This window comes from Elgaria multicarinata, chromosome 7, assembly GCF_023053635.1.
Source record: "Elgaria multicarinata webbii isolate HBS135686 ecotype San Diego chromosome 7, rElgMul1.1.pri, whole genome shotgun sequence".
Taxonomy (NCBI): Eukaryota; Metazoa; Chordata; class Lepidosauria; order Squamata; family Anguidae; genus Elgaria; species Elgaria multicarinata.
Window position 1 is genome coordinate 64,213,701 of NC_086177.1, and position 24,804 is coordinate 64,238,504.

Below are 24,804 nucleotides of genomic sequence, written 5' to 3' on the forward strand. Positions count from 1 at the left end.
CTGGCACCATCCCGAGGACCACAGCTGGTGTGCTATGCACTCCCAGGGCCTGAAATGGGCATGGAGCCACGCGGGATGGCTCCGTGCTCATGGGGGTGAGGTAGGGGCAGCAATTTTGCCATCCCCAGGATGGCAGGGCAGTTTGAGGTGCATTTTTAAAACCTTTTTTGTGGATCAGGGAACCTCTTCTGTAAAAAAAATGGTGGCTGCAACATCCCTCTTTCCTTTCTGGATGTTGCGCAGCCGTCTAGATGCTGGGGGAGGATTGCAGAAGCAGGTAAGTCCGCAATCCTCCCTCCCTCTACATCCTTAGGTGTAGACATGCCCTAAAAGTTAAAGACACTTTTTACCCATTTCCCAGTTCAGATTCTGTAAAACATCTGGAGGGATTCATCTGGGACTCACTAAGTGCAGTGGGATGAATCTGACTAAGTGTTGTAGCAAAACTAAATATTTTCCCTAATGGTGAGGTTAGATTTTAGCATAATTACAATGATTAAGGCTGCAGAGCTAGCAAAACTAAATATTTTCCCTAATGGTGAGGTTAGATTTTAGCACAATTACAATGATTAAGGCTGCAGAGCTAGATACACTAACCTGGGAGTAAGTCCTATTGAACTTACCTCTGAGTATACATGCATAGGATTGTGGCTATGCCCTGCAATGCTAATAAAAATAACAATCTTGGAGGAACGCAACCAGAGGAACCATTATTATTTGACATTTTAACTGAAAAACATCCCAATATCAAGAACTGGGAATAGGTTTACTGAGAGCCAAATCCATTGTGAAATTCTCTCAACTTGCTGGATGAAAATTGTGTGCCATTTTTAGAGGTCCCCAGGGTAGCAATGTTAATAGAGCTTTGTTGTGCTACTTCTAGTTTAATTTGTTCTGGACTTTATTAACCTCCCCTTAACACATAAGCTGTATTAATCTCCACTTATAAATGACACACAGACATTTATAACCAACATTCTTGAGGGTCTGGTCAAATGGCCCAGAAAGCAGGATAAATAGCATATAAAGCAAATTCTGAAAGCATGTCTCTCCCCCCCTCAAGCTATAATTGCTTTAAAAAACATTGTTGAAGAAAGCGCTAATATATCACACATGATTATGTCATTGGAATGCTGCTACTTAACTATATACCAGGATCTCGTTAAATGTTTCAATATGTCAATCTAGAAGATCTGGAATCTTCTTGACATTATCAGTCAGACCTCCCAAATCGTACAGAAGACCCAGAGGAGAAGATAATGCAAAACTAAGCTCATTGTCTTCTGAAGTACAAATCTTTCAGTTTGAAAATAGCATCAGTTCCTTACTAAAAAAAGGGTTTAGTACACATCCTCCTTGCGCCTGATATTCTGAGCTTTTCTATATGAGCGATTTATTTCTTGCTCGTGATTGGCCATCACGGACATTTGCGGGTCTGTTACATGACGCCTCAATCTCCAGGATGTTTCCTGCACTTTCCCCAGTACTCTTGCTTTTTAAGTCCCCTCCCCAAGATAATGTAGGTTTTTTTAAAAAATCATTGCAAATATTTGAGAGATGTCCCCAGCATGTAAAGCTGGTGTAGCACTATCATTCTGTCACTGGATAGCAATGTTTCATTGAAATTAATAGCATTGCGATAAGGGGAAGTTTTTAATTCAAAATCACGTTGTTACCATCTAAATTCCCATGAACTGAATGTGGAAAGATTCCAGAAGAAGAAACCCTGGTAAGGGTGCCATTTTCCCCCTTTAATGTAGATACACCTTCTATCACTGGGTGAAAAATGCCAGCTTACATTAGGTCAAGTATGATATTTTCTTCTTTCATTTGTGAATTACGCTTGATTGCTATGGCCCAACATCACAGACTGAAGTAGTAAATAGTCTTGTTGTTTTTGGAAACAAGCTTGTTGTTGTTGTTGACATTACTATATTGCTTTATAGCCAAAACTGTCTGGGCAATTCACAAACATTTAAATCCTAAAATACAACATGATAAAACATAGTATAAAACATTGAACTTACAAAAATGTGAAAGAATTTAAAACAGCTTACTTGTACCCAGGTGTGCCTATTGTTGGCACTTTTGTAACATCTGTGGAATAAAAAAAAGCAGGCTTTTGTCAGAGAGGATCTCTGACATATGTCAGATATTTAGAAGGGATATATGATCTGCACTGCTGATTGATCCTCCAAGAGTGTGGCTCCCCCAGGATTCCTCCTTTGTGCAGTTGCGTGGGTAGTGGGAAATAGCAGCTTTTTCATGCAAGGTGATCAACCCTTTTGCCACCACAGTGTGGCTATAGTCTGTTTGTCTCCAGCAAGTCCACAGCAGAATGCAGTTCATATATTGTTTCAAATAGCCCGACTGTGTTCCTTTTCTTTTCCTTCTCTCCCGCATATGAAACACCAAGGTGGCTTGGAACTGGCTTCCCTAACCGGATGCCTTTCCCAAAACATCTGTGCAGTCTGTTGTGCAACATGTTGTGCAATCCGTCAACTGCTGGTGCAAACGTGCTTGTGCAAACGTGACTTTAGTTGTTGCACAACTGGTTGTGCAAGTGTGATGGGCACCCGCTTGCACCATGGAAAGATTCCCTGGAGCTCTGCTAGCGCTATTAGAACTGACTCCATCGGATACTGCTCACTGTTCCTCCAGCAGCAGAACCCCCCTCCCCTTGTCTGTATGAGAGCTAAGGTACATTGCACAATAATATGCTGAGGGAAGAAATAATCTTCTGTTTTACACTGTAAAATTCCTCCCTATCATATGTGACATGTGAGATTAATTTTCCTTCTTTTTATTTGCTTCACCTCCACACTTTGGAACTTTTGGTTCCAGACCATTAAATAAAAGTTCATGCTTCTTAGAAATCCAGAAGAAAGAAAGAAAATTGCTGGGGAGGTAATTTCTGCTAGCCTTTGTTATCCATAAAAAAAAGCCCTCACACAGGGAAACATTCTGCCTTATACCCCAGTGTATTCTGTAACCACATCTACAGTGAACACAGTTTTTAAGCAAAAGGAAACTTAAAACAAATGCTTATTAGGCTGGTGTGGCTGTGCAGTTTATTAAAGGCTAAACCAAAAATAACACAGAGCCACCTCACAGTAAGGTAATGAGATCCAATTGAAACTGTTACTTTTGGCATTCTATTTAATCACTTATACAAAAGTCTGATGTCAACGTTTCTGGAATATTTGATTTTCTTTATTTTGAAGGCCTTAAAAATAAGTAAGAACATGAATTCTGTACTAGAGCTCATACTAACAGTTCGTCCCTGACTCCTGACATGTGTGTGTGTATGTGTGTGTGTTTGTGTGAGAGAGGGAAAGACTATTAATAATACACACATGGATGTTTTATATAGGGATTTTATTTATTTATTTATTTCATTTCTATACCACCCAATAGCCAAAGCTTCTTAACAAAAGGTGTGCATGTACTAGTTTTATTAGTGCATGCACATCTTTTGTTAAGAAAGAAGATTAGTGTCATCCATGGTTTCCCAAAGTGATGTGCCTAACACATTTATTTATTTATTGCATTTATATCCTGCCTTTTTCCCTCCAAGTAACCCAAGTCGGCGTACATAATCCTCCTCCTCTGCTCCACTTTATCCTCACAATAACAACCCTGTGAGGTAGGTTGGGCTGAGAGTGTGTGACTGGCCCAAAGTCACCCAGTGAGCTTCCATGGCCGAGTGGGGACTAGAACCCAGATCTCCCAACTCCCAGTCCAACACTTTAGCCACTACACCACACAATGGGTAAGGGGGCAGGTTAAGGTAAAGTCTAAATATTTGGACACCCTTCCTTTGATTTGGACATGATGTGTCTGTCTATCTGGATATCACATTTTGTATTCAGTTCACCTGAGGATTGTGTACATGGTATAGTCCTATTTTTCTTTACAATAACTCGGTGAGATATTTGGCTAAGAGATGAAGTCTGGCTCTGGATCACCAGGGACACCTAAGCGGGGATGTGAGCAAAGTTCTCCCCAGTCCAAATACAGCACTCTACCCACTACTCTTTGATGGATGGACTTCTCTCTGTCCAGCTCCTTCATACATTATGGCTGCTTTCCCATTGTTCTCCTAGAACACTCGGTTTGTTTGATGCACCATAAGGCCATCACTGAGGGTAAATATCCGTCCAGTGTGCTGACCCTAGACAAGTAAGCCTTGTGGTATGGGGCATATGAGATTATGGGGTTGTGCAGAGATGATAATGAGTTGGCCAAAATCTCAGCTTCCTGCCCCCTTTGCAGCTTTGAACTTCATATAACTTACATAAAGGCCCCTTCCCCATTGAAGTAAAATTGTGATAAAGCTGTAGGAAGTGCAATGTTATGTTTAGTAGTTAACTTTCACACAGCTCACTTATAACAGCTGAACTGACACGTCGAACCACGACCCATATTGTATATTGTATTTTATATTGTATTTTATATTATGGTTTTATACTGTTGTTTTATACTTTGAATGTTTTTAATTTTTGTGAACCGCCCAGAGAGCTCCGGCTATTGGGCGGTATAGAAATGTAATAAATAATAATAATAATAATAATAATAATAATAATAATATAATATCAGCAAGTAAATATGATACCCATAGTTTAAGATTAGATTGGAATAGAGAATTGGAGTGCCCTATCTTGCCTAACCAATGGACTCTAGCATCTGTATCTGAAGCTTCTATGGATCTCAGGTTACGTCTTATTCAGCATTTTCTTTTCTTTTGGGTCTATTGGACTCCACAAAACCTTTTCAATACGGGTTTGTCTAACTTGCATAAGTATTGGAGATGCAATGCACCTAATGCTTCTTTAACTCATTCATTTTGGCAATGTCCCGCAGTTGCCCCTTTTGGGGAGGAGGTAATAATAAGGATGAACTTTGTATTGAAACAATCTATAATATGGAACAATGTGCGCATGTCCTCCTAAATTATCTAACGGCTTCTTGGAAGTTAACACATGGTCAGCACAGATGGATTTTCAAAGCCCTTATGACAACCAAAAGACTTATACTATCACATTGGAAGGACAAATCCACACCTCCCATAATATGATGGATCGAAGACTTAATAACATTATCAACTTTTGAACGGATGTTATATCGATGCAACTTGCAAGTGGACAAATACACAGATGTCTGGTCTGCTTTTCTTAAAACCTTTGTATAACTCTCTCCCCCTTTTTTTTAATGAACGGTACACATGGAAATACATGATAATCCTATATACTTAATATATACCCCCCCGATTTCACAATGTATTTTCTGTTATATTTTGCCAATAGTCACAATAAAAAAAGGGAAAAAATCCTAATTGAATAATCTGTCTTGATCATTGCTGCATAGATACCACATGGCAACTGCTACAAGCAGTTGTATATAGGCTATCTTTGGGAAAAGGAGTGTGCATATGCATTATAACCAAATAGGAATAAGAGCCTGCAGTATTAAAAAAAAACAAAAAACATCCAAAGTTTTAACCTCAGATTGTTTGAATCTTCCTTCCTGTGCATGAAATAGCTGACCAATGTTTAAGAAAACAACCCCTCCTTTTTTCTTGTTGCAGAGAAGATACAGACTACATACTGGAGAGTATGCCGCCAGCTGCAGACCAAATCCCCTGAGGAAGTCCAAACAGGTGGTTTGAATTCTACTGACAGGTGTTACTAGTTCCTATGTCAAGGACAGAAGGCTTTCTACCTCTTGTACAAATTCTGGAACCAAAATCCCTCTTTTGAAAGCAACATTTCAAAGCCAAGCAAATTTGTTTCTGTCACAGTCTGCATTCTTATTCCCACTGTGGGGCTCATTATGATTGTATTGACACATTATTATTTTTTAATTTGCTGGTTCGACAGCTCACATTGTACTTGCGGAATAATTAGATTTGCTTTGGCTTCTTCACACTTGCTTACTCAATAGTCCAAATGTTGGCACTGAACAGGAAGTTTTGAGTTCAAACATATCTTGGTTGCAGTTCGCAATGCAAGCACATATGGAAGGTTTGCATCTGTGTGATATTTTTGATGTTGCTATTAAAGTTTGTTGTTAAAATAGCCCTGGCAGATAGAATTAGAAATAGCTTTGCTTTTAATGTTAACTTCATTAAAATGGGATTGAAGAAAGAGGTATAGTAAATTATAAAGTGTACAATGCTTCTTGGAAAACCGCATTAACCACTGAATGCAGTTCATTTTGTTTTTCATTAATATAATAAGGACATTTTCACTTTCACCCATCCAAGTGTTGCCAGGGAGATATGGAAGTTGTTTGGCTGAAGTAAGAGTGGACATCTAGGCAGAATTACCACAGAACTAATTTTTAAGAAGTAAGATCCAACAAAAGTCCTACTTAGAGTAGGCCAATTGAAATGAATGGGATTTCAGTTAGTCATGACTAATAGAAACTCCTATACTTGCTTAGTTTGAGCAAGGTGGCTATGTGATGTGCTGTGAGGCCATAAACTGTGACCCCTTAGAGGTGAAGAGGTATGGAGAAAGTTGTATGAATGAGAGCAGAACTTCTCAGTGGATTCCCTAAAGTTTAGGGAGAAAGGGAATGAGATGCATTGCCCCTCCAACTAGTTCTCACTAGAGGTCTACATAATCTCAGATCTCTGGGACGAGAGTTTGAAAAACTGAGGCCAGCTTCCTGCAAGTGACAAAAGGCTTGCTAAGGAACATGTCCTGCTTGGAGGCTTCCTATAGGCATCTGGTTGGCCAATATGGTAAGAAAATACTGGACTACATAGGTAGGGTGACCATATGAAAAGGAGGATGGGGCTCCTGTATCTTTGACAGTTGGATTGAAAAGGGAATTTCAGCAGGTGTCATTTGTATATATGGGGAACCTAGTGAAATTTCCTCTTCATCACAACAGTTAAAGCTGCAGGTGCCCTGCCCTCTTTTAAATCTGGTCACTATAGTATAGCTCCAGGTTCTCCATATATACAATTTCATATATAATTTCACCAAGTTCTCCATATATACAAATGACATCTGCTGAAATTCCCTTTTCTATGCAACTGTTAAAGATACAGGAGCCCTGTCCTCCTTTTCATATGGTCACCCTAATATAGGCCTTTGGACTGATCCAGCACATCATATTCTTATGGTGAAGTTGTAAGTATAATGTCCTGCTTTGAGAAAAGTGGTTGGTCTTTATTTATTTTTTAATTGCAAGTAAAACAAAAATTGGAAATTAAAACTGGTTGGCCTCCATCAATGAAAGAAAAGGTTGGGTGCTGACAAAAAACCAGCAACCTTATGGTCTATAGGGAAATCAATGACAGTTTGCATTTTGGGAGATAGGGAGAGCTGTTTCCACATCTGGCAGGGAATGTAAATTTCATCCTTCTGGGTTTTGTGAAAACAGTAATGTGTATACTTTGCATTATGGATAGTACAATGTAAACTCCTATAAATGAATTTAAATAATGATTTTAGAACAGTAAGTTAAACAGATATATTCATGTGTTCATCTTTACCCATGTAACATCCTTATGGCACTTTTAACATAATTTAATAGCACTATTAGCAAGAGTCTCTACCTCTCTTGCCCAGCTTCGCCCATTCTCTCTGGCTGCCCTGTTTGCTTGGAATGCTCTTCCAGAGCAACTACGTACCATGAGTTCCATTGTAGATTTTAAACGCGTTTGAAAACTCATTTGTTTTCAATAGCTTTTGGTATTTTAGCTTGATTTACTGTTCTTATTACTATGATTATTCTCTTATTTCTGTTTTGTGAACTCCTTTCCCCCTTCATATGTTTTAATGTGATTTCAGGTTGTAAGCCTCTAGGCAGGGTATCACTGTTTTATTTGTATATTTTGTACAGCACCAAGTACATTGTTGGTGCTATATAAATAAATAAATAATAATAATTTGTGAAGTAACACACATATCTAAATGTACCCAAGAAACCACCATGAACATTCTCCCAATTGCTGTCAGCTTCTCTGTTCTCGGCAAAAGCAACCTTGGAGAAGAGCTACTTTGAGAAGGCTGTGAGGGGCTGTGAACAACTATCTCACCCCCTTACTCCCTATTGTAGCCTCCTCCAAGATGGTGCCTTCCCAATATGTTGGTCTACAACGCTCATCTTTCCCAGTCAACGAGTTTCCTCACCACTGGCATATGAGACCAAATGTAGCCATTCCTCCTTCGTAAATGAGAAGTGTCAGACCACATTTCAATAAAGATTTGTTTCTGTGTTTACAAATGGCAGGGACAGCAGCAAGAACCACCCCTACTTTGGAGGTACTTCTTTTTAGAGGCACACAAAGGAGAAACCATTCATAAGTCTCTTGAAGAGTTTCGTCTTAATATTTCAGGTCAGCTACAAATAGTTTTGTGAAGTTGCATAGACTATAAATTTCTGGCACTGGCCCTTGGGTTCTACATAGATACTAGAGTCTTATACCATAGACCTTACTACAGGTTAATCACATTAAACAGATGTCTCAATATAATATGTACTGAAATCCAGTTTACCAGGTAACTATGTCTTTAAATCCTTGCAATGTGTATATATTGATCTAAGAGGAAATGTGGGTTTACATAAGTTTCACTTTTATACGATTTCCCATTCTGTTACTTCAGTTCTATATAAACACATTTTATAAATAAATAAATAGCCTTCCTGAACCAGTTTCTCTTTTGTTATTGTTCCTTTTAAAATAGCCCTATTATTAAAAATACTGAAATCACAGACATAAAACTCCATTTAAATAATGTAACACTGACAGAACCTGACACATAGCCTGGAAATTTAGAGCTGCGTTTGGTATCCCCTTCTGAACTCCAGCCACTGTGCTTTTTTATTTTCCACAGGAGCATCAGTGTAACTTTAAATGTGGAATTATTATTATTATGTGTGTGTTTCTGACTTTATGTTAATTAAAACTGGGTTTCTGCCTCAGACATCTCCCACAAAAAGACTGACCGAACTCTGATGCTTATCAATACATTAATATTGTTAATACATTAGTAGTGACTAGCAAGTTTACAAATATTGGTCCAAACTGTGCCAGATCTTTCTAGATGAAGCAAAGCAAGACAAACTGTTGTGCCTACTTATAACTCCTGGTAAGAACTTGAACCTATTCTGAAAAGCACAAGAAAAACTTTCCTCACGTCATTACTTCAGGTACAGTTGTACAAATGTAGACAGTCTGGAAAATTCAGTTTGCAGCCAGCCAACTATATAGGTATACCAAGGCATACCAACATATCCAATAATTTTTGGAGCTCTACAATGACATTACCGCTGAACCTTAGTAGATGCAAAGGCACATGTATATCATCAATCCCAATGTGAACGTTCTTAGCTTTCTTCTTTATAACTGAGAATATACAGAAAAAGAGGATACATTTTTAGCAGTTAACAGATGGAGTAAAATACTATTCACAAGTCAGTTAGTCTCAGTCATTCCTCTCTGGAAACAGTGGGTTAGATTGAGTGTTATTATTATGACTAACCAAACTCCCATTGATTTCAATGAGTCTACTCTGACTAAGTCTGGATCCAGCCCAATAATTTCTATTGCTTGAAAATGACCTGCAAGTGAGAACAGCATCAACTGTGTTGTCAGCCTGGCCCCCATTTTGCATCCTCCACAATACCTCATATACGTAGTATCACTCCAGGGCATTGAGGGGACTGAATGTAGCCGTGGCAAAAAAATAATGGTGAAGAAAATGTGGGGGGAAAAATCTGAAAAGTGCCCTTTTATTTCTAGAGGGTAACAAACTAAAAAATTACAGGAATTTCCTGAATGTTTTCTTTCCTCATGAAAGGGGCTTCCATTTTTCTGCTTCATTCCCAGAGCAGTTTATAATTTATTTTGAATAAATAAATTCCCCATTCTTCTGCACTTCCTGATCTGTAAAAACCCTATGGGAGGAATAAAATGCCATGATCTCTTCCCCTAAGCAGGAAGTGCAGGAAGCCTAGGAGGCTACAGGCTGTCAGAGAAATGAATGTATGATGAAAGACAGGACTCTCTCTCTCTCTCTCCCTCCCTCCCTTCTCAGTCATCTCATAAGTAAGGTAAGCACAAGAACCCTGAACCAAACCCGTGAGAACTTCCTCGAAACTTCTTCTCCTTTGAATTTCTTTTCAAAAGCAATTTCTTTTCTGTCAAATTGAATTAGAATGGTCAAAAAATTCATAGGAGACATTTTTGGCACAGCACTACAACTAATCCCCCAGTTTTCATACTTAGGAATTCTTGACATAGTCAAGATTCAGAAATGGCTATCCCATACTTAAATCCAGGCTTCTTGAAAGGGGTTAACCTTCATAAATGTGCATTTTGGCTTCTTTTAAACTAATCCTCTAATTTGGGGGAAGTTTCTCCTTTTGAAATTGAATATGATTATGTTGAACTTACTGGGCAATTTCCTAGCCACATATATGTTGTGTTTCATAAAGTCATCGGGCTGCAGGTGTGCATGCACACACATGCAAACACACATGCACAAAGATACGCACACACATCCATCAACCCTGATACAGATAACTCTCATCACAGCTAGCAGCAGCCATGAAAGGATTAGCTGTATGGATCTCACTGGAGGAGTGGGGTGGAAAGCCTTTTCTTCACCTCCTCCCCCAGCAACCCTTATATGATCATTCTTTGTTTGCTGCTAGCAGTGCTGGGAATGGAGAGATCTGTATGAGGGTCTTGGAGGGAGTGGAAAGTGCTACAATTCGCAGGAAATTGGCCCGGGGATGAGGGATTTGACAGCAGTGGATCAGGACACCATTGGGAGGGCACAGCGTGCGTGTACCCCTGATTTACATCCATACAGAAGATCTTGGATTCCACACAAACAAGAATTGGCATATTTAGTTTTACACCAGCGCGAGTAATTGGCCTGTGCATCTACATTTACGTGTGACACTCTATGTTTTTCTATGTGAAGTCTTCTATTTGCCATTCTTCCCCATATCAGGTTGTGTATCATCAGGCTCCTCCGTGGGTATTGCGTCAGGTCCAGTAATGCCTTAAGGAATGGGGTCTACTAGTCCCATCTGATGACAATAAAATACACTTTTGAGTTGGGAGTACAGTGTATCCTGTCTGCCAAATCCTTCTTCCTGTCTGTAGGAAGGCATTGTCTATCCCATGGGGGCAAGTGTTCCTTGCCAGACAATGCAAAGCAGCCCCTCACCTTCCCTTAGAACTAGAGAAAGGAAACAGGAGAGCTGCCAGCCAGCAATGGAGAGGAAAAACATGCCACAGCATTTAGTGCTAATAATGACCAGAAATTCATGATAGCTGCAATGTATTCATGGTATTTTCCATTTTAAAAGAAAAGCTGAATATTACCGTCAGGCGACGGCAAGATTTAAAAACACTGTCTACTAAGATTAACACAGGACCTTTGTTAGCAGCTACAGTTCATAACAAATAATGCAGGGATGTAAGAAAAGCAACCTGGTCATTTCCTGAATGAACAATTTGAATTAGGGTAATCTGAAAACATAAAACTGCTTGAAAATGACCTGATAGTTGTATGCTAGTGTCCCTTGTTTAACCAACTGAAACTTTGGTTAGTTCTTACTATGGTTAGAACTAGTTTCAGACAATAAATTAGGGATGGATGAATCTGTCAGTTTCAGTTTCTGACACTTTCTCATTTTTCCAATCTCAATTTAAGATATTCTCAAAGTTCAGGATGAATTTAAGTTCTTCCCAAAATTTGAGATAAAATTTGCATCAAAATTTGCATGTATTTTTGTGCACATTTCTCCTGAAGTCTAAGGTTTATAAAGGAAGCTCAAGGTCAGAGATAGAGACATAGGGAATAAAAATTAAGAGCAATGCATGCTGATTGGGATGTGTGATTGGGAGGCCTTCCACCGCAAATAGAAATGGGACATCAAAAAGAAAGCAGCAGAGGAAAGGACCAGAATGAGAATGGCTACCATTGCAAATACAAGCTCAAAGATATCTGCAAAGTCTGAGGCCTTAGCTAGATGACGGGTTAGCCCAGGCTGATATCCAGGATTGCCCCTGTGTGTCCAGATGACTCACAGGGGATCCTGGGCTCAGGCAGGGGTCAACCCTTCCTTGCCCCGGGGTAATGGGCTCCACTTGTAGCCCATTATTTCCCGTGGTCTCGGGCTGTTCCGTGGCTTCTCCCGGCTTCGGCGATTACTTGTGAGGAGCCGGGAGAAGCCACGCGTAGGGCACAGTGCTCCCCAGGAGTGCTGCACCCATCGGGGCCAGCGTGGGGAAAGAGATCAGGGCCGGGGGGGGGGGGGGAAAGAGAGATTGGGGCCAGGGGGGGAGAGAGATTGGGGCCAGGGGGGGAGAGAGATTGGGGCCAGGGGGGGAGAGAGATTGGGGCCACCTTGCTCCACATTCTCATACAGTGCCTGGCAGTAGCTCTTCTGGGTTTCACACTGGAATCTTTTCCAGTCCTACCTAGAAATGCCAGGGATTGAACCTGGGATCTTTTGCATGCAAATCATGTACTAAACCACTGGGCTGCAGCCCTTTCCAGCCAGTGACATTTTCTTCTGCTTGTGGGTCTTTGTAACCAAAATATTGAACCATCATGAACCCATACAAGTGTGATAGAACCAGTACCAGCTGGTTTGTTGATATATTAGCTTAAATAAATATTTTTCTTTGTCTCTTCTCTGGCTAAAAAAACTCTATAGAGTTAGAATATGGATGGAAAGACTAGCCTCTGCTGGAGCGTTCTGATTGGTTATTCGTAGTGTCATACTGATGCCAATGAAGTCCGGTAAATCCATGGGCCTAACTGTTTTCATTATTATGCAGAAATTCCATTTCATGACAGAAATAATACATTCCAGGCAGAGAATTTCAGGGTGATAATTATACTTCTTGGGTGGTTAAAGTTACTCCACCTTAGTTGAGTGAGTAGATTTGCCTGCTGGCAAAAATGGCAAACCTACTTTTGGTTTCTGCTGATTTTTAAAGGAGAAAGGGAGGGAAAGGGTACTTTTGCTTGTATCTCAATATTATTGGCTAGATTAGAACAAGGTGTTATTAGAGCCAAGTATAGAGGATATGTTTTTATCGATAGCTGGCTGGCATATCAGCCTGGCCTTTACTTATAGAAATTATACCTTCCTTGTTTCTGAGCCGCAGCTGATGTAATCCAAAGTGGGAGACAGCACTTTTGATGCTAAATAGGCCATACCAGTTAGACACTTGGCATTGCTACTAGTGAGCTTCTGCAAAAACAAAACAACATATAATTTATTTATACATACAGATTATATCCAGATTACATTTATTTTCTACACCATAAGAAGTATCATTCAGCATTTGCATCTACAAGTTAAAGAGAAAAGAGTGAGTTTTAGTCAGCATTTCTGATTAATATCCTCACCTTTTGTAATGACTATTACACAAGGTTTCCTATTTGAATTATAGGAACACTCACAGCGTTTGAAGCACTTTCTGAACATATTTAGCCAGGGAAGCCCCAAAGGACCTTGCGGAAAGTTTGTTCTAATTGGTAACAAGCAGACAACATCAGAATAAATGTAGAATGTACAAGCTTTCTGAAGGGTACATTCTGTTCTGCGTGATTCAGTGACTCTCATGCAGCCTGCAAACGAATTGGGATGTATATGTCCTCCGTTTCTTTGGATGCATCATCCACAAAAACTGACGAGGGTCCATTTGAAAAAAATACTTCAGCGAGACTACATCCCTGAGACACTCTGCAATGTGTTTTGTTTTACATAGTCCATGTATGTGAACCACTTAAGCTTTGATGGTGAACAGCCGATACTATTTTTCAGAAAAACAAAAGGCTTCTCTCCACACATACATTCAACATGCAGAAGGGAGGAGCAAGTCCCTATCTGCTAGCCTTGCTTCAATGTTGCACATCTTAGTGGCCAACATTGGCATGTTGAACATTACATTTGAAAGGGGACCCTACATGCATATAGGGATACTGGAAAAATCTGAGATGGACTAAAATGGGTTTGGATTTCTAAGAATCTGACCTGTGGAATCTGTTGTGGAGTGACCTTTCCAGGCCACGCAGAATCCACGTACCTCTAGACTTTTTTTAAAAAAATACTTTCCTGAAATTACACAAGTTCATTCACAGGAAAATATTCAAGTTTCTGCTGAGACATATGCCATGCTGGAAAATATACACAGGCAAACGTCAAATGCAACAGGGGACAATCGCTAAATCGTTGCGAACTTTCTTATGGAATTATTTGTGTATTTTTCCATGTAATGAAAAAAGATCGAATCGGACCCAGAACGAACGACACTGCACAATCCACACATATAACTGTATGCATGTAAGGTCTTCACCTGGTCAAGAACCCTACGCAGTTGAGGTTACTGATCTGGTGACAGAGCTAACCCCACAATTTAGGCCAAGTGAGGTGAAAGCCTCTGGTGGCAGGTGTTGAGCAGCAGCAGTGGCAGCCTTCCAGCTGTTTTCATAAACCTTCATGAACCCCTCTGTTGGACTGCCTTGGCCCCTTTAAACTGGTTCGCTGCTTCAGGTGTGGCAGAGGATGTTATTCCATCACCAATGTTGAAGTAAGATAAAACTGCCAGTTCAGTCAGCTTCTGTACATGTCCTGAGGAGGGGAACCATCTTGTCTTCAGATAGCAAATTAACTTGGGCCGGCCATATCCAGTGGATATTCCATGTCACACAGCTGTCCTTTCAAACAACATGCTGAATGTGTGACTGTTGGGGGCAGGGCTTTCAGGCACATTGGTTGTCTATATGGAGGGGTATCATTAGAAGAGCCCCCCCCCCCCAAATTTATTTATTTCATTTCATTTCTATACCACCAAAGCTCTCTGGGCAGTATACAAAAATTAAAACCACAAGGTACAAAGGAAAATATAAAATGTAGAAGCTTAAAACCACAATCTGCTTTTATTTCCTTTTGCTTTTTCTTTAGATGGGTTTTATGGGCTACCAAATTGAAATGGGTTTTGCTGCCATTATTTAAATATTTATTGGTGGTGTTTTTCATTTTTGATTTTTAGCAGGCTGAATGATTTAGTTATTTTTAATTGTTTGTTCATATCAATGGCAATTTTGTTTGGAAGGTTATTAGTATATGGGCAACTGGACACCACTAAAGGTCATGGAAATATGAATGTAATGGAGGTTCAGCTTTGACTGCATTCTCTATGACTCCTGAGATAGCCATGATTCTGCCTTAACATGACATCCAGTCCACACAGTTGTATATGTGAATCAGAATTAGTATAGAAATAACACCTATCCTGCTCAATGTGTCCATTCCTCATCTGTCTCCCTCCAGGATTTTAATGGATCAAGATTGCATCTAGGCCTTATATTTTATACCTTATAAAAAGCTGAGTCAACTGACATGGTGATTTTAGCATGTGTCCCGCCTAAAGAAAAAAACTCGCCTGTGCTGACAAATACCATGTCAGCCTATGCTGTGTTTGTCATGTGCATGTGCACCATTGGCTCATTTCAGCCAGTGTTCTGACCTTTGGTAGCCCCATTTGTCTCCAAACCCCCAAAAGATACTTACAGTTCACAAACTGTGCCTATATTGGAAGAATGTGTGGTATAACAATAACTTGGTTGCTCCAATCCATGAGATGCTTGCAGGAGAGATGCTTATGTGCTTCCTTACTGCTGTGTTCGGTTCTCTGATGTAGTGTTACCCCTGGAGCTGTGTAGTTCCAGAGATGTGAACAGAGAACTGTGTTAATACAGTTCTCTGATGTAGTGCTAACTTTTGAAACTGGGCTGGTGAGGTATTTTTTGCAGGGGGGTTTATTTGTGCCAGTGGGTTGCTCTCATGGGGAATCAGTATTATGGGTTAGTTACTCCCCATTCCCATTCATAAAACTGTAGTGGCAGAGGAGGGGCCTATAGAAGGGTGGGTAACAAGCCTCTCTCGTTGATGACATTGGTTCTACTTTGCCCCACCCCACCGAGAAGTATATTTTTTCAGGCACTGAAAAGCCAGGTTTTAGGGCTGGCTGGCTCCGCTATGTATAGGGTGACCATATGAAAAAGAGGACAGGGCTCCTGTATCTTTAACAGTTGCGTAGAAAAGGGAATTTCAGCAGGTGTCATTTGTATGTATGGAGAACCTGGTGAAATTCCCTCTTCATCACAACAGTTAAAGCTGCAGGAGCTATACTAGAGTGATCAGATTTAAAAGAGGGCAGGGCACTTGCAGCTTTAACTGTGGTGATGAAAAGGAAATTTCACATTTCATATATACAAATGACACCTGTTGAAATTCCCTTTTCAATACAACTGTTCAAGATTCAGGCAGGGCCAGTGCCAGACTATTTTGCACCCTAGGCAGGTGCGCCTGCCCCCCACCCCCACCCCCAGCGCCCGCTCCTGGCTTCGAAGCCAGGATGCTGGGGTTTGGGGCGGCCGGGGTGGTGGCTTCGGAACAGTGCACCCAGAAGCTGGCGCCCTCCTTTGCTTGGCGCTCTAGGCTGCCGCCTGAGCTGCCTCTATGGCAGCGCCGGCCCTGGATATAGGAGCCCTATCCTCCTTTTCATATAGTCACCCTAGCTATGTAACACTGACGGAGCAGAACCAATTTCAGCATACTGCGGAGAAAAACAGCAATGCATGTGCTCCCATGCTTGTGAAGATGGAAGCCTGGATCTAGGTGCATGAGAAACAAAGATATTGTGTCTCCACATCCCAAATGCCAATTTGGCCATATAAGGGCATATTCACACATGATGTACATTTGAAATAAAAAGCACAGCAAACCCACCGTATATAGCAGCTGGCCAGGCTCAGTTCACACTATTATGCAATGAGTTGAACAGAATATATTTCACAATTCATTCTACTGTGGAAATCAATCTGGTCATAAGACTGAGCAATTAGACAACTGCTCTGATGAGTGGCCAGCTGTGATGTGCAGTGGATTCACAGCATACCCCGGGCTGATTTGGGGATCATGTGAATTGCCCCTGTATTGTCCCTTCGGCTTTGTCCTGCTCAGACGTTATTCATTTGAAGTCATCTCTGTGCATAAGAGGGGCTGTGAGGCTGAACTGCTGAACACACCTCTGAAGTTGCAAGGCTTCCTACCTCATGACATGCACACTCTGGCCCCATTCAGGAAACGCCTTAAACCATGGCTTTAACCATGGTGGTTAAGCCAGAAAGCTGGGCTGTGTTCAAGAAGACACCTTAAACCATGACTTTAACCATGGTGAATTTGTGAACCACCCAGAGAGCTTTGGCTATTGGGTAGTATAAAAATGTAATAAATAAATAAAGCAAAAAGCCTTATTTGCTGTGGTTAAAGCCATGGTTTAAGGTGTCTTCTGAATATGGCCTGGCTTTCTGGCTTAGCCAGCATGGTTAAAGCCATGGTTTAAGGTGCCTTCGGAACAGGCCAATTGTGTGTGTGGAGGTTTACATAAAGGAAATTTACAAAAGTATTTATTTATTTATTTATTACATTTTTATACCGCCCAATAGCCGAAGCTCTCTGGGCGGTTCACAAAAATTAAAACCACAAAAAACATCCAACAGGTTAAAAACACAATTTCGAAATACAACATAAAAAGTAGGATTTCATGTGTTCTGGAAGCCCAATTGTGCAGGTTTCCAGAATGCATGGAAGCCTACATGTGAAAGCTTTATGCATGTAGATTTCCCCCATGCAGATATGTCAGGGATTGAGCCAGTGTGCTGTGCAACATCAGGGACAGGATAGCCTCTTCTACTTGGAAAATGTGCAGATCACATGGTTGCAACGGGAAGGGGGCCTTTGGATTATACAGAAAAGTGCTTCAGAATTCTTTTAATCATGAGTATTCTCTTCCCCCTGTCCTCAAACACTCTTTGCTTCCCTCCTCCCTTTCATTGTTTTCCTCTTCAGGCTTTTAAGTCAAACACTGAGTCTGATTAATGAGGGCAAAGATGACTAGGAGCATGAAGTTCAAGAGCAAGGTTGCTTATTTGTTTAAGGAAGTTGTTTTCTGAGAGTTTCTCTATATATTCAGCCACATGGTTGGACTGAAATACTGCAGCACAGTCACTGGGCTATATGAATATTGTTTTGACAGGAAAGAATGCTGGTAAACAGCAGAGCAAACTAATCAAAATGTCTGCGTTCTTAAGAGTAATTCCACATTTAGATAAACCGTTCTCATAATCTTGGCTTGTGGGGAAATGCCTCTTGCAGGAGGATTGTAGGACACAATGTTGTAGCCAGATTTAAACAGCAATGGGTGAGAAGTCCCAGAAGAATTTGTTATGATTAGTGCTTTAAAAAGTTTAGCAAAGTCAAGGAGATCCTCTTTGTGAACTGCACATTTTCCAGACATGAAATGTACATTATTTTCCATTATGTGAGAAATATACCAAGAACTCAAACGCATCTAGGTTGTTCCCCATCCCACTGGTTGTTTTTCCTAAGGATGCGTTGTACTTTTCCAAAGTGTTGGGCATATGTAAGCCTGTGTGGATGGAGTACTCACCTTCAAACACTGGAAGTAGAGGGAATTATATTTGGGCCACCTCATGCTCATCTCAAAAACCAATGGGCCTTTTGACCATCACTGTTGAATGCTAAAATATCAATCAATCAATCAATCAAATTAATAGGAGTACTCACAAAGCCTTTCCACACTACCATTCCATGCCCAGCTCTCCTGTTTCCTTAAGCTAGGGTGACCATATGGAAAGGTGGACAGGGCCCCTGTATCTTTAACAGTTGAATAGAAAAGGGAATTTCAGCAGGTGTCATTGTTATGCATGCAACACCTGGTGAAATTCCCTCTTCATCACCACAGTTAAAGCTGCAGGAGTCCTGCCCTCTTGACCAGATACAAAAGAAGACAGGGCTCCTGCAGCTTTAACTGTTGTGATGAAGAGGGAAATTCACCAGGTGCTGCATACATAGCAATGACACCTGCTGAAATTCCCTTTTCTATGCAACTGTTAAAGATACAGGAGCCCTGTCCTGCTTTTCATATGGTCACCCTACTTAAGCAATACAAAAAAACCTTGAGGAATTGGGGGGCGGGAGGTGTTGGGGGTGGCGGGATAGTTGGAAGAGGTGGGGTGGAAGCACCATTTTGAGTTCAGCCAGCTCATGGATGTCCAAATGAGGCTGGCCTATTTGAGGAGGGGTAGTTTGGATGTTGAACTATCCACAATCAAATCATCGTGTCACAAAGAGACTAGAACCCTATGTTTAAAAAATGAAACTCCCATTAGAATGAGCTGCTATTAAGCCACTACTATCCTGAATAATCTTCCTGTAATTGTGTATTTTTTTTTAGATGTGGGTATAAAATTATCCTTATTTTCTTTTCTTTTCTAACAACTCTATTCAGCATTATGAATTTATTAACTTTATGGAAGTATCTATTCAGACACAATGATGTTTTTCTGGGTTGTAATTGAAGTTAGATTTATTTTCACCATTTCAGTCTTATCCCAAATAACGTATTGTTTCCTCTATTATTTTCTACACTGTCTGGAGTCAACTAGGTCCCCTCCTCATTTCAGTAGTTAAGCAAAGTCAGGGGTTAACTAAGAAAAGCTTGTTTAGATACTCAACTAGAGGTTTTGGGTTTTTTGTTTTGTTTTTAAAGTTGGAGTTCCCTTTCTTTTAATGAGTTGATGGCCAGATTTCTTTAAAATTCTAGCAGTTGCTTCCTGTTTTCAAAGGCTATCCAAAAGCAGACACACAGACAGGCTAACAAAACAAGATGCCTATATTAGGATAAGCAATAATAGTTTTGTTGGAGTGCAGGTGTCACAATGATTATACACACACAGCAAAACAGGGGAGAGTTTCATTCAACCCCAAAGGGAGCTTATTGACCAGAGTTCATGTATCTGACCTCATAATGTCAGGCTATAGAAAAGCGGCCAACACTGTGCTGTTGAAGATATTTCTGAAGTAGCAGATGCACATCTTGCTTGTTTGATCATGGTCACTGTAGTAAAAATACATTTGTGATGTGTGTGTTTTTTTAAAATGAGATGTTTCTTTTAAAAGTGATTGTAAGTCTTATCACATGTCACCACCAACCAAATTTGGTATAGGACTCAAGGCCTCCTCAGATGGCTTGAGTGAGGGGACTGACACAAGTATTTAGTAGGAGGTGGCAGTGCCTTATGAATCATGGTCCTAAGCCATTTCTGTTTTTTTTAAACCACCACATCTTTTCTTTTATTTATTTATTTATTTATTGGCTTGCTTGCTTACTTACTTACAGTGTTTGTATAATACCCAATAACTAAGATTTGCTATGTGGTTAGCAATAAAATTTATAACCATAAAAATTAAAGCAAGTGAAAAAATCAAAACAGAATAAAAACACACACACCAAAATGTATATTAACCTCCCCCCCCCACAAAAAAAATGACCAAATGGCACAGTGTTAGTACAGCAGGGCTAAAAATGCTGCAGTGTTACAGTCCCTCAGAGGGTGTCCCAGGTGAAACAGGATTCTCCCTTCTGAGGGCTGATAGCCCCTCCCTATCATGAGGTAAACCTCTGCAACTGGTTCTTCTTCCAATGTTGAAACTGATGTCAGAATGCGGGAAAAGGAGGCACCTTGGGTGTGGGTGTGTGCCAGGGGCATACTGGGATCCACAGCCCTCTTGGTCCCCAGATGCCCCCAAACCAGCTATTGATCAATGCCAGCCCTGAAGCTGGTACAGATCAATTCCCTCCCACTGAACGCATGGGGAGGGAATTTGTTTTTAAAAAATGGCCCAGGGAGGAGAGGAAGCAACAGAAATAATCCTCCTCCTCCTCCTCCTCCTCCTCCTCCTCCTCCTCCTCCTCCTCCTCTGCCCTGCCAGCTTCATGCCAGCAGGGCTTTGGATTTTTCAGATCCTCCAGTCTTGGAGCTTTCTGTACCAAATAGTAGAATTGCTCACTAAAAAATCTTAAAATTAAAATGCCTGGGAAAATGTAAAGGCCTTTACCATGGTTCCAAAAGACCACACCATGAGTGTCATGTCAGCATGTCTGGGGAGGGCATACCACAAGCTGTTTGCCTCTTTGCTTATACAACTGGAAACATATAAGTTGCTTCCTGTTCCATAACATTACTGCTATTATTAATTCTTCATATTTAAATAAATAGCTGAATGTGGGTAAAATTTTCTGAAAGAGGAGGGGCCAGCCAAATAAGAACGATATGGATAAGTTCTCGCATGCCATTTGGAAATGCAAGCAATTGTCCATTGATTTGCCCATAGGTGGGTTCACTATGCCAACTTGCCTCGAATTTCTGGGCTTCACTGCAGAGCAAAAGAGCTCAATTCTTCATGGGAAATCTTTCAGACAAACATGTTATTATGTGACCAATCCACCATGAAAAAAAACTGGTTTTCCTCAAAATATGTCAGCCTTGGATTGGCAAGCCCAAGCAACAGAGAATATATCTTAGCACTCTCCCTGCCCCTCTTGTACACAATACCTGTTGAAGTGATCAATGGGGCCAGGCATATTTTGTGACCATGCATATGCCTGCTTTGAGACTTTCATTAAGGGCTAGGAAATCCCTGTCATGACCCATCACAATTAGGCAACCACTTTCCTTGGGAACCTTCACCAGTAGGTTGACACAAGCTGTTGGTGTAGCAAGTGCTCTTTTTCTTTCATTTCAAAAAAGAATTTCTTCTTTTCCTCTGTTTATTTAGAATAGACTAAATTTTCAAATCCTGTAAGGAAGCCTCCTCCAACATGGTGTCCTCCAGATGTGTTGGACTACAACTCCCAGCATCTTTTAGCCAATATTATGGAAGTTTTTCCATAATAAAGCACTCCTGTTGCATCAAGTACAGTGAAGAAATCTCCAGCTGGCTTCCCCCCCCCTTTCCTCCATCTTCTTCTTTTTGACAAGGAGAAAAGATAGAAGACAACAGAGGAAACCAATGTGGCTCCACAAAAAGCTTAGAGATGACCTGAAAACAAAAAGGGATACATATAGGAAGTGGAAGGAAGGCCAGGCTACAAAAGAAGAGTACAGACAAATGGCGCAGAAGTGCCGAAATGGCGTCAGGAAGGCTAAAGCTCAGAATGAGCTGAGATTAGCGAGGGATGCTAAAAGCAATAAAAAGGCTTTCTTCAGATATGTGAGTAGTAAAAGACAGAGGAAAGAAATGGTGGTTCAACTGCTTAATGAGGATGGCAAATTGATAACAGATGACAAAGAAAAGGCTGAAGTGCTCAATTCCTACTTTGCCTCAGTCTTCTCCTAAAAGCGGGACTATGACCCTCCTAGAAAAAGTGAAGCAGAAGTTGAGGGGGCAGGATTACAGTTTGAGATTGATAAACAAATGGTCAAAGAACACCTAATTTCCTTGAATGAGTTCAAATCTCCAGGGCCCGATGAACTGCATCCTAGAGTAATGAAGGAGCTAGTGGAAGAACTCTCAGAACCTTTGTCTATTATCTTTGCAAAATCATGGAAGACGGGTGAGGTGCCGGACGACTGGAGGAGGGCTAACGTTGTCCCTATCTTCAAAAAGGGCAAAAAAGAGGAACCTGGGAACTACAGACCAGTCAGTCTGACATACATCCCTAGGAAAATTCTGGAGCAGATTATAAAGAAGTCAATCTGCAAACACTTGAAATCAATGCGGTGATCACTAGAAGCCAACATGGATTTGTCAAGAACAAGTCCTGTCAGACTAATCTGATCTCATTTTTTGATAAGGTAACCTCCCTTGTGGACCGTGGGAACGCTGTGGACATCATATATCTTCACTTCAGCAAAGCTTTTGACAAAGTACCACATGACATTCTGATTAACAAACTAGCTAAAAGTGGGCTAGATGGAACAACTATTAGGTGGATTCACAGTTGGCTACAGAATCGGACTCAAAGAGTACTTATCAATGGAACCTTCTCAAACTGGGGAGAGGCAACGAGTGGGGTACCGCAGGGCTCAATCCTGGGCCCAGTGCTCTTCAACATTTTTATTAATGATTTGGACGAGGAAGTGCAGGGAACGCTTATCAAATTTGCAGATGACACCAAATTGGGTGGGATAGCTAATACCCTGGAAGACAGAAACAAACTTCAAAGTGATCTTGATAGGCTGGAGTGCTGGGCTGAAAACAACAGGATGAAATTTAATAGGGATAAATGCCAAGTTCTACATTTAGGAAATAGAAACCAAAGGCACAGTTACAAGATGGGGGATACTTGGCTCAGCAATACTACAAACGAGAAAGATCTTGGAATTGTTGTAGATTGCATGCTGAATATGAGCCAACAGTGCGATATGGCTGCAAGAAAGGCAAATGCTATTTTGGGCTGCATTAATAGAAGTATAGCTTCCAAATCATGTGAGGTACTGGTTTCTCTCTATTCGGCCCTGGTTAGGCCTCATCTAGAGAATTGCATCCAGTTCTGGGCTCCACAATTCAAGAAGGACGCAGACAAGCTGGAGCGTGTTCAGAGGAGGGCAACCAGGATGATCAGGGGTCTGGAAACAAAGCCCTATGAAGAGAGACTGAAAGAACTGGGCATGTTTAGCCTGGAGAAGAGAAGATTGAGGGGAGATATGATAGCACTCTTCAAATACTTAAAAGGTTGTCACACAGAGGAGGGCCAGGATCTCTTCTCGATCCTCCCAGAGTGCAGGACACTGAATAACAGGCTCAAGTTAAAGGAAGCCAGATTTCAGCTGGACAAGCATCTGTCAGGGATGCTTTAGGGTGGATTCCTGCATTGAGCAGGGGGTTGGACTCGATGGCCTTGTAGGCCCCTTCCAACTCTGCTATTCTATGATTCTATGACAGGGGCTGTTTTAACAGGTACAAGAATGGTGCATTTAGCTTTGTTTGGCAGAGGAAAGCAGCATATCTCTTTGTGAACAGAATGAGACAAAGGGCACATTTATTTATTTATTTATTTATTTATTGCATTTTTATGCAATAAACAGCCGAAGCTCCCTGGGCAGTTCACAAAAATTAAAACCATTCAAAGTATAAAACAAGCATCATAAACACATGACATAAAATACAATATAAAAGCACAAGCAGGATAAAATCAGCAACAGTGCAGAAATACAAATTAAAAATACAAATTTAAAACAACAAAGTTAAAATTAAATGTATAGACTGTTAAAATGCTGAGGGAATAAAAAGGTCTTCACCTGGTGTCTGAAAGAATATAGTGTAGATGCCAGGTGAACCTCCTTAGGGAGCTCATTCCACAGCAGGGGTGCCACAGCAGAGAAGGCCCTCCTTCTAGTAGCCACCTGCCTCACTTCCTTTGGCAGGGGCTCATGGAGAAGGACCCCTGAGGATGACCTTAGGGTCCAGGCAGGTACATATGGGAGGACAAGGGTCCGGGCAGGTACATATGGGAGGAGCCTGGCCACAAGCCGTTTAGGGCTTTAAATGTTAATACCAGCACTTTGAATCGGGTCCGGAGCTGGACTGGCTGAAGTTGGAAAAGGACTGGCGTGATGTGGTCTCATTGGCCACATAAGGACTACATAGGATTAGACAGAGTGCAACGAGCTTATAAATATGAGCAGGGCATCACTCAAGCTAAGAATCTTGTGAAAACTTCATTGTAAACTTTTAAAGTCAGGAGTCAGTTGTAAAATTTCCTCGCCGCAACTTGGCATATGGGCACTGATTCCAGGAACAATGATCCTCTCTCAGTGTCCCCACCCTGTTCCCCTCCATACGCCAGCTCCAAAATAGCAACCAGTCCTTTGGGGAGTACAAGTGCCCACACTCCCAGCTGCTTTCATGAAAACCAGATCTTGGGCAGTATGCAAGTGG